Here is a 12,052-nt window from a genome sequence, read left to right on the forward strand (position 1 = left end):
GCCTTGCAGCAACATACATAGTGAGTCTGCTGTGGTAGTGAAACAATACTGTGAGTCAGTATGACATGCAGATGACAGGCGTCACTCTTAGAATCACTGCACACTTCACTTCTTTGGGCAGTTACGGGGCCAAAACTTACCAAATAACTCAAGTGTGAACTCAGCCTTACAGGTCGATGTTAGTGTTAGGTATAAGGAACCGTGCAGAGGCCCAAGATCCTACTATAGCGTGAAAGAGTGCACTTCTTTTACACCGCTGCCAGCTAGAATAGAGCCCCCTCTGACAGAGTGGAGAGGGTGTCAGCAGTAAGTATGTGTTGACGTCACTGATTATTTTGCCCTTCCTTTGATCCGTCAGAACAATAACCCCCCAAAAAATGGATCCTGTCTGTTGAGCATCCTCCTTCACTCGGTCAGCATTTGGTCAGTAATCCATCAGTACTGCTAATGCAGTGGATCCAAAACAGAGATGACACGTGAATGGTGTATTTGCATGTCTTCTGTGTTTTGTACCCACTCCTGCTTTTGGCCACCAAATCATAAGCCAAATCTGATGGGACCATACAGGCCTTACAGCTGCTTCACAGACAGGATCCGTTGTGTGTCTCATTTTTCCTTCCTTCTGATAGATCATAAGAAGGGTCAAATAAATGATGATATCAACCAGGCCAAAAAGGCAAAATAGTCGCTCAATCATGAAGTCCACAGAGTGGCCCAATGACATAGTGTGGAGGTGGCAGCATCAGGAGACCACAGAGTGGCAAGGTGACATCGTGTGGAGTTAGCAGCAGCATCAGGGGACCACAGAGTGGCACAATGACAGAGTGTGGAGGTGGCAGCAGCAGTATTTGGAGGCCACAGAGTAGCAAGGTGACATAGTGTTGAGGTAGCAGCAGCATCAGAAGACCACAGAGTGGCAAGATGACGTAGTGCGGAGGTGGCAGCAGCAGCAGCATGAGGAGGCCACAGAGTGGCACAATGACAGAGTGTGGAGGTAGCAGCAGCAGCATGAGGAGACCACAGAGTGGCAAGGTGAAAGAGTGTGGAGGTGGCAGCAGAAGCATGGGAGGCCACAGAGTGGCAAGGTGACATAGTGTTGTGGTAGCAGCAGCATCAGGAGACCACAGAGTGGTAAGGTGTCATAGTGTTGAGGTAGCAGAGCATTAGGAGACCACAGAGTGGCAAGGTGACACAGTGTGGAGGTGGCAGCAGCATTATGAGACCACAGAGTGGCACAATTACATAGTGTGGAGGTGCAGCAGCAGAATGAAGAGGCCACAGAGTGGCAACGTGACATAGTGTTGACGTAACAGCAGCATCAGGAGACCACAGAGTGGCAAGGTGATATAGTGTGGAGGTCAAATAGAAGAAATGGAAAATGCACTCCACTTAGAGGAGGTGCCGTGGTATAAGGGTGTAAACTCACTATAGTCAATATGAATGAAACCACACACTCTCAAAATGATATGGGCAAAGGTAGGTTTAATGTAGTGCTCTATTATACCAAACCAGGTATATATCTCAAAATCCAAAAAGTAAAAAAAAAAAAAACACAAAAAATAAAAAATCAACCAAATCTCCGTTGGCAATTTTAGTGAAGAACTCTATATTGTGATGACTAGGGGAGACATTTCGGTCCGATAGACCTTTATCAAAGCATTGCTGTAATAAACAAAATAGTATAAAAATATATTAGTAATAAGAATTGGTAGTAAATTATAGGTATAACTAGTAAGGAGGAAAATAAAAGTAAACTAAATCATGAGTTTTCCTTTATTTTCCTCCTTACTAATTATACCTATAATTTACTACCAATTCTTATTACTAATATATTTTTGTACTATTTTGTTTATTACAGCAATGCTTTGATAAAGGTCTATCGGACCGAAACGTCTCCCCCAGTCATCGCAATATAGAGTGCTTCACTAAAATTACCAACAGAGATTTGGGTGATTATTATTTTTTTTATTTTTTTGCCATGTGGTTTGGTATAAAGTAGCACTACATTTAACCTACCTTTGCATATCATTTTGAGAGTGTGTGGTTTCATTCCTAGTGTGGGGGAGGCAGCAGCATGAGGAGGCCACAGAGTAGCAAGGTGACATAGTGTTGAGGTAGCAGCAGCATCAGGAGAGCACAGAGTGGCAAGGTGACATAGTGTGGAGGTGGCAATACATTTTGAGACAGCACGCCAAGAAGTTAACATAATTTGGGGTACAAACCTTTACATAATACCTATATTTAGATGTTTCTATCTGTGGATAAATATGTGGATTTAAATGTACGGTACTCAGATGTATCAGCCCTATAGTTGGATACGTGTATTTATATGTACTCAGATGTATTGACATGGCAGCAAGTAGCCTTATGCACGTGTTGTGGTCTGGTGATATCTGACCAAACACGAACATAAGGAGGCTTGGCTGGGGATAACGCCTCTCATCCCAGCATTGCATCCCTAATCTATCATTGGGTACAATTAAGTGATGTTTATACCGGTGACTAAACATGTGTATTCAGATGTATTAGCCTTGTATTTGGATATGTGTTTCTATATCTACTTAGATGTATTGATATGGTGGCAACTAGCCTTAGGCAGGAATAGGTAGATGTGCATATTATTAAATGTTGTTGTTGTCTCGTAATATCTGGCCATGTATATACAGAAGGATGCTTGGTCATGGATAACCTCCCTTCCCTCATATGTTATCCCTAATCTGTTATTATGTACAATTAAAGGATATTTGTTAGCACCTAACTCCTCATTTACTTACACTGGATTGTGGTAATTATATACAGTCAGGTTAATAAATATTGGGACATTGACACAATTCTAACATTTTTGGCTCTGTACACCACCACAATGGATTTGAAATGAAAATAACAAAATGTGCTTTAACTGCAAACTGCCAGCTTTAATTTAAGGGTATTTACATCCAAATCATGTGAACGGTGTAGGAATTACAACAGTTTGCATTTGTGCCTCCCACTTGTTAAGGGACCAAAAGTAATGGGACAGAATAATAATTATAAATCAAACTTTCAATTTGTAATACTTGGTTGCAAATTATTTGCAGTCAATTACAGCCTGAAGTCTGGAACGCATAGACATCACCAGATGCTGGGTTTCATCCCTGGTGATGCTCTGCCAGGCCTCTACTGCAACTGTCTTCAGTTCCTGCTTGTTCGTGGGGCATTTTCCCTTCAGTTTTGCCTTCAGCAAGTGAAATGCATGCTCAATCGGATTCAGGTCAGGTGATTGACTTGGTCATTGCACAACATTCCACTTCTTTCCCTAAAAAAACTCTTTAGTTGCTTTTCCAGTATGCTTTGTGTCATCATTGTCCACCTGCACTGTGAATCGCCATCCAATGAGTTCTGAAGCATTTGGCTGAATATGAGCAGATAATATTGCCCGAAACACTTCAAAATTCATCCTGCTGCTTTTGTCAGCAGTCACATCATCAATAAATACAAGAGAACCGGTTCCATTGGCAGCCATACATGCCCACGCCATGGCACTACCACCACCATGCCTCACTGATGAGGTGGTATGCTTAGGATCATGAGCAGTTCCTTTCCTTCTCCATACTCTTCTCTTCCCATCACTCTGGTACAAGTTGATCTTGGTCTCATCTGTCCATAGGATGTTGTTCCAGAACTGTAAAGGCTTTTTTAGATGTCGTTTGGCAAACTCTAATCTGTTTTTGAGGCTCATCAATAGTTTGCATCTTGTGGTGAACCCTCTGTATTCACTCTGGTGAAGTCTTCTCTTGATTGTTGACTTTGACACACATACACCTACCTCCTGGATAGTGTTCTTGATCTGGCCAACTGTTGTGAAGGGTGTTTTCTTCACATGTAAATAATTATTCGGTCATCCACCACCACAGTTGTTTTCCGTTGTCTTCCGGGTCTTTTGGTGTTTCTGAGCTCACCAAATAGTTGTTTTGGCCACGTCTAATGTTTTTGCTATCTCTCTGATGTTTTTTTTTTCCAGCCTAATGATGGCTTGCTTCACTGATAGTGAAAGCTCTTTGAATCTCATCTTGAGAGTTGACAGCAACAGATTCCAAATGCAAATAGCACACTTGAAATGAACTCTGGACCTTTTATTATTGGGATAATGAGGGAAAAACACACACCTGGCCATGGAACAGCTGAGAAGCCAATTGTCCCATTACTTTTGGTCCCTTAACAAGTGGGAGGCACATATTCAAACTGTTGTAATTCCTACACCGTTCACCTGATTTGGATGTAAATACCCTCAAATTGAAGCTGTCTGCAGTTAAAGCACATCTTGTTCATTTCATTTCAAATCCATTGTGGTGGTGCATAGAGCCAAAAATGTTAGAATTGTATCGATGTCCCAATATTTATGGACCTGACTATATATATATATATATATATATATAGATAGATAGATATATATAGATATATACACATATACATATATTTTCCCCCTCTTTACCTTCCTATTTTTAATTACTTTAAATAATCATGTACATTAACGTTACAATAAATGTTAAATGTTCCACTGGTGTTGAAACTTGAATGAAAACTGAATCTTTGAATATTAACTTCTTGGCGTGCTGTCTCAAAATTTGTGGGAATGACTTATGTGGATTCCTAGGGTGGAAGGGAGTGCTGTGGCCGTACTGTGTTTACAAGATAGTGTGGAGGTGGCAGCAGCAGCAGCATGAGGAGGCCACAGAGTGGCACAATGACATAGTGTGGAGGTGGCAGCAGCATCAAGAGACTACAGAGTGGCAAGGTGACAGTGTAGAGGTGGCAACAGCATCAGGAGAACACAAAGTGACCCAGTGACAGAGAGGGGAGGTGGGTGGCACTAACAGTACCCGCTGATGATGGTGGGTGTTAGAAGGAGCACTTGGCATCAGATGTGTGTCATCAGGTGGGTGGCAGCTTCAGAATAGTAGCTGAGGCAGGTAGCCAGAAGAAACCGGTCTCTTGTCAAGGTTTGGGTGAGGCAGCATGGATAAACTAATCTGATGCATGAGGAATTGGTGGGTGGATATCATGACTGATCCATGCCTGATACATCTTGACAAAGGTCAGTCTCTCCACATTTTGGGTGCACAGGCAAGTTCTCCTTGGGGTAACTATGGCCCACACTGCACTAAACACCAATTCTGATGCCACAATACTGGCCGGGCAGGACAGCTTTTCCAGGGCAAACTCGGCCAGTTGCAGTCACAAATCCAGTTTGGCTGCCAAGTAGTCCAGTGGATCTTTAATGACGACTGGCAGGATGCACTCCAAGTATGCAACCACCTACTGGTTCAGGTTCTCGATGTCTAGCTGCTGGTGAGTAGTTTCTTCACTAAGCGGGTGAAAAAAGTTGCTCATCAGCGACTCTAGACTCAGGCTGCTGCTGATGGAGCTGGTACTGCTCCTGCCACTTCCCTAGCAGCCATGGCAGTGGAACGTGAGCGCAGAGGGCCCCATCCCCCAGTTAGACCTGCGAGAGGATGGACCACGGCACAGATAGGCAGCGGCCAACTGACTATATAGGATGTCTCTATAGTAGTTCAGTTTGTCCTCCCTATCAGCGGGTGTAAAATAAACGGTAGCAAGGGTCTAACATGGTGGAGAGCCAAGAGTCATCCCTCTGCCGATTGAATTCGGCTGTCACTACACAAGCAAGTGAACATACATCGGGCCATTTGCGCAAGTGACTCTGAGGGACTCCCTGATTCCATCTCCACTGCATACTGCCACGGTGTGTCTGGGTCATCTGCCTTGTCTTCCTCATCTCCCTCTTGCTCCTCCGGCTGCTCCTGCTCCTCCTCTCCTGTCACCTGTATAGAAAAACTACCCATATCACTACACATTGCTTGTGCTCCAATGTCCTTCTCCTCCAGTTTAGCCCCCACAGGGCTCATGTGACCAGCCAGATGTACCAGCATCTTTTCCAGGATATGAATCAGTGGAATGACGTTGTTCATCCCGTAGTCCTGGTGACTGACAAAGTGGCCTCCGACTGAGCAAACGGCAGGTGTCACACATGACCTGCCACTGACTGACATTGAAGTTACACAGGGGAGTACTCCTGTCTGCCTGTAACATCAAGAAATTATTTATGGCCTTTCTTTGTTCGTACAGTCGGTCCAACATATGGAGGGTGGAATTCCAACGGGTAAAAACATCACATATCAGCATATGTTGGGGGATGCCTTTCTGCCACTGTAGCTCATGGAGGATGTGCTTTGAGGTGTACGAGTGGCTGAAGTGCATGCAAATTTTCCTGGCCATTTTTAGGATGTCTTGCAGATGAGTGGAAGATTTCAGGAACCGCTTGACAACCAGATTGAACACATGTGCCATGTAGGGTGCATGGCTCAGCCCTCTTCGACACAGCGCCGACATCATGTTTTTCCCGCTGTTGGTCACCATCGTTCCGATTTTGAGTTGTCGTGGAGAAAGCCAGGATTTAATTTCTTGATGAAGGACGTGGAGCAGTTCCTCCCCTATGTGACTCTGTTTGCCCAAGCAAACTAGCTGCAGAAAAGCGTGACACCGCCGTGCCCTGCACATGTGGTATGCTGGAGCGGCACTGTGAATTTTCCCTGCTGAGGACAAGGTGGAGGATGAGGAGGCAGAGGCAGACATTGTCGCAGGACCAATGGCGTGAGAACATGGAGGCGGAAGCGGCGTCACCTAGCCAAGTTGCTGGTTTGGCTGGGCAGGAACCACATTTACCCAGGCGGCCATAAAGGACATATATTGTCCTTGACCGTAGTTACAGCTCCACATGTCGGCACTGCTGTGCACTTTGGAAGACAGGCTCAAGGACTGGCCCACCTTCTGATCTACATGTGTGCAGGACTGGTAACGCCTTTTTGGCAAAGAAATGATGGCTTGGGACTCTTCACCTCCAAGCCATCAGTTCTCTGAAAGGTGCAGAGTCCACCACTTGGAAAGGGAGGGACTGCAGTACCAGCAACTTGGCCAGGAGCACGTTCAGCTTCAGCGTCGTGGATGAGTGCACGCATACTGTTGTCTCTTGGCAATCGCTTCGGTGATCGATTGCTGACGGAATGACTGACTAGGAGGAGCAGGAGCATCAGGACCAGCAGATGATGGGAAGGACAGACAGCTCACTTCGCCTGAGATGGTGGAGCCTTGACTGCCTGAAATTGGCTGCGTGCCATGGGGTGATACAGCGGTTGCTGCGGCAGGCTTGACCACTATATTTGAGCAACGGTTCTCTCAGGTCACTTTATGGTGAAGCTGCATATGTTGATGCAGGGCCGTGGTGCCAACATTGTCACCCTGGCCACGCTTCATCTTCTGCCCACATATGGCCATGTTCATCTCCCCCGGCGGCTTAACAATAAACTGCCACACCACTAGTAGGTGATTTTACCCCCAACACTCCACACTGACTGACTGCTACCACCACTGCCTCTGTGAACACCTGCACCACTATTTTCCAGGCCGGTAGGCTCCTGCAAAGTGGGTGGTCTACCCCGGGCATATTTGGCTCCAGACCTCCCTGCTGCCAACCTGCTGACTCCTGGCCATGCTACCGACTTGCTAGCTCCACCGCTGCCTCACGCGCAAGCTGCCACCCTCTTCTTACTAAGATGACGAAGCCCCTCTAACACCAGGTTCTCAATTGCAATCGGCTACATCATCATTGAGTACTGTCTGCACGTCACTGATGTCCTCCTTCTGAGCCAGGAGCCTGACTGCTCTCAACACCAGCTCCCACACCACTCTCCTCATCACTACTTGCCCACCTACCGGAGGAAGCAGCAGATGTCTCCTCTAGATCTTGGCTGGGCAATAGCTGCTGACTGTCCTCTAGTAGCTCGTCCTTATAGTATAGTGGAGCTGAGCCTACAGCATATAGTACTTCTCTGACTGAGGGAACAGAAAAGGACAGAGGAAGGTTGAGGACAAGTGAGGGCACAGGGTCTGCTCCCGGGCCATGCCAACTAAGGGTTGTAATATTGAAATTATGAAAATATGCAAATTGCGGCACACAGATTCTTTGGATAAAATTTCAATATTTTATTGGTGCAATATCATACAACAATTCGTGATCCAATTAAATTGTAAATCATTGACCACTCCAGAACATGATAGCGACTGAAAATTTTGGTCCAGATGGACCTTCTTCATATGTCTTATTATCTATAATATTAACATAGGCCCCATTAGTAGTGTAACCAGATAAATAAAATACAATTACAAAGACGGAAAAAAAAAGAAAGAAATATATACACTAAATTAAACATAGCATATTGATAAAACTATGTTGAAAGTCATATTCCTTAAAGATGAAGAAATTACAGAAGTGTGTTAGCCCTAATGAGTAGAAGCCAGGTAAGAGTAGTAAGTCCAGGACATTGTATACAGAGTGGTGGTGGTGGGAGAAAGATTGCAAGGCTAGTATATAGTAGATGGAGATCACTATTAGAGCTAGGAAGTAAGATGAGGTGGCTATACAATGGAGAGATAGCGATTAGGCCCCCCCGGTCAGCAGCAGATATCCGCCGGATCCCTGCTGCATCCACCAGCATCAGCGATAACGCTGATGCCGGTGGATTGACCGCGGCATATGGGAGGTTTGCGCTCCCTCACCTGATGGATCGGGTCCCCGCTGTGCGGGATCGTTGTCATGGCAGCCCCAAGCCATTCTGAGGCTTGGGGCCTGTTAACTACGGAAGCCTAAGAGGCCCAGCCCCCAGGCTGGGTCTCCTAGGCAACTGTTAGTGTCTTACAGTGTAAGACACTAACAATTCAATACAGCACAATACAGATGTAAATTGCTGTATTGAAACAAGGATCAGACCCTGTAATGTTAAAGTCCCATAGTGGGGCAAAATATAAAGTGAAAAAAAAAAGTTTATAAAATTAAAGTTTTACCCAAAAATTAAAAGTTTCAAGTAAAAAAAAAAAGCGTCATTTTCCAAAATTAAAGTTAAAAAAAATGTAAAAAATAATAGGCAAAAGACATATAGACATATTAGGTATCGTTGCATCTGCATCGACCAGCTCTATAAACATATCACATAACCTAACCCCTCAGATGAACACGGTAAAAAATAAAAAATAAAAACTGTGCTAAATAAACAGTTTTTTTGTCACCTTACATCACAAAAATTACAACAGCAAGCGATCAAAAAGGCGTCCGCCCATCAAGATAGTACCAATCTAACCAGCACCTCATCCCGCAAAAAATGAGCCCCTACCTGAGACAATCGCCCAAAAAAATAAAAAAAATATGTCTCAGAATATGGAGACACTAAAACATCCTTTTTTTTGTTTTAAAAAAGCTGTTATTGTGTAAAACGTACATAAATAAAAAAAGTATACATATTAGGTATCACCGCATCTGTATCGACCAGCTCTATAAAAATATCACATGACCTAACCCCTCAGATGAACACCGTAAAAAATGAAAAATAAAAACTGTGTAAAAAAAGCCATTTTTTGTCATCTTACATCACAAAAAGTGTAATAGCAAGCGATCAAAAAGTCATATGCACCCCAAAATAGTGCCAATCAAACTGTCATCTCATCCCACAAAAATCATACCCTACCCAAGATAATCGCCCAAAAACTGAAAAAACTATGGCTCTTAGACTATGGAAACACTAAAACATGATTTTTTTTGTTTTAAAAAAGCTGTTATTGTGTAAAACGTACATAAATAAAAAAAGTATACATATTAGGTATCACCGCATCCGTATCAACCAGCTCTATAAAAATATCACATGACCTAACCCCTCAGATGAACACCGTAAAAAATAAAAACTGCGTAAAAAAAGAAATTTTTTGTCATCTTACATCACAAAAAGTGTAATAGCAAGCGATCAAAAAGTCATATGCACCCCAAAATAGTGCCAATCAAACCGTCATCTCTCAAAAAATGAGACCCTACCTTAGATAATCGCCCAAAAAGTGAAAAAACTATGGCTCTCAGACTATGGAGACACTAAAACATGATTTTTTTGTTTCAAAAATGAAATCATTGTGTAAAACTTACATAAATAAAAAAAATTGTATACATATTAGGTATCGCTGCGTCCGTGACAACCTGCTCTATAAAAATACCACATGATCTAACCTGTCAGATGAATGTTGTAAATTTCAAAAAAATAAACGGTGCCAAAAAAGCTATTTCTTGTTACCTTGCCTCACAAAAAGTGTAATATAGAGCAACCAAAAATCATATGTACCATAAAATAGTACCAACAAAACTTCCACCCTATCCCGTAGTTTCTAAAATGGGGTCACTTTTTTAGAGTTTCTACTCTAGGAGTGCATCAGGGGGGCTTCAAATGGGACATGATGTAAAAAAACTGTCTAGTAAAATCATTCCTTTCCTTCTGCGCCCTGCCGTGTGCCAATACAGCAGTTTACGACACCCCACATATGGGGTGTTTCTGTAAACTACAGAATCAGGGACATAAATAATGAGTTTTGCTTGGCTGTTAACCCTTGCTTTTTAACTGAAAAAAAAAAATTTAAATGGAAAATCTGCCAAAAAAGTGAAATTTTGAAATTGTATCTCTATTTTCCATTAATTCTTGTGGAACACCTAAAGGGTTAACAGCATTTTTAAAATCAGTTTTGAATACCTTGAGGGGTGTAGTTTCTAGAATGGGGTCATTTTTGGGTGGTTTCTATCACGTAAGCTTCACAAAGTGACTTCAGACCTGAACTGGTCCTTAATAAGTTGGTTTTTGAAAATTTCTGAGAAATTTCAAGATTTACTTCTAAACTTCTAAGCCTTGTAACATCCGCAAAAAATAAAATATCATTCCCAAAATGATCCAAACATGAAGTAGACATATAGGGAATGTAAAGTAATAACTATTTTTGTAGGTATTACTATGTATTATAGAAGTAGAGAAATTGAAACTTAAAAATTTGCTAATTTTTTCAAAATTTTTGGTAAATTTGGTATTTTGTATAAATAAAAATGATTTTTTTTTTTTACTCTATTTTACCAGTGTCATGAAGTACATTATGTGACGAAAAAACTATCTCAGAATGGCCTGGATAAGTCAAAGCGTTTTAAAGTTATGACCACATAAACTGACACTGGTCATATTTGCAAAAAATGGCTTGGTCCTTAAGGTGAAAATGAGCCCTGTCCTTAAGGGGTTAAAGGACAAAAATTATTGAACAAAAATTAACAAAAATTAGTAAATGGTACAAATTATAAGACATTTATATTATATATAGTAGTAACATCTGGTAAGTATAGGGAAAAAAGGGAACATATCTCACCCTCACCAGATTTGACTAGATTTTCATCGGGTGTGTATAAAAAAAAAAAAATTACAATAAATTCTTGTTTGTCAGAGGGAAAATTCATACACTAATAAAGAAGTCGCATTCACGATTAAGGCCATTTGGTGATATAATGTCTCCAGTTTGTGAATCCAATACTCCTCTCTCTGTTTTAAAATTAATGTTCGATTGCCACCTCATCTAGGGGGATTCGTCTGTTCAAATATTTAAAAACGTAACTGTGACACTTAATGTGGAGTCTGTAGCATCATGTGTCCCAGTCTAATAGTGGATTTATGTTTACTTATGCGGTCTCGGATATGTGGTGTGGTCTCGCCAACATATGCAAGGCCGCAGGGGGATTTCAGTAGGTAAACGACAAAACTTGAGTCACAAGTAAAAAATCCTCTAATGGGAAAAGATTGTCCCATTCGTGGATGGGTTACGTATTCACCCTTAATGACGCTTGAGCATTGGGCACAACTTAGGCAGGGAAATGTCCTCTGTTTCTGGCTCCATAAGAACAACTGCCTAGGTGGTCTTTGACAAGTTTGTCCCTAATGCTGTGCAGCTTCTTGTAACATGTTAATAGAGGTTGGAGGAATTCCTCTATGTTGAGGTAAGCCTTTGCTAATAGTGACCAGTGTTTTCTTAGAGCTTGATGGATTTTGGGCATTAGTGGGTGATAGGTAGTAACATAAGCTACTCTGTTTTTGTTGTTAGTTTGTGGCATAGTGGTTTTCCCTAAATTGGTTAATGAAGTGTCTAGGGGTGTTTG

This window comes from Bufo gargarizans, chromosome 9 (genome assembly GCF_014858855.1).
Source record: "Bufo gargarizans isolate SCDJY-AF-19 chromosome 9, ASM1485885v1, whole genome shotgun sequence".
Taxonomy (NCBI): domain Eukaryota; kingdom Metazoa; phylum Chordata; class Amphibia; order Anura; family Bufonidae; genus Bufo; species Bufo gargarizans.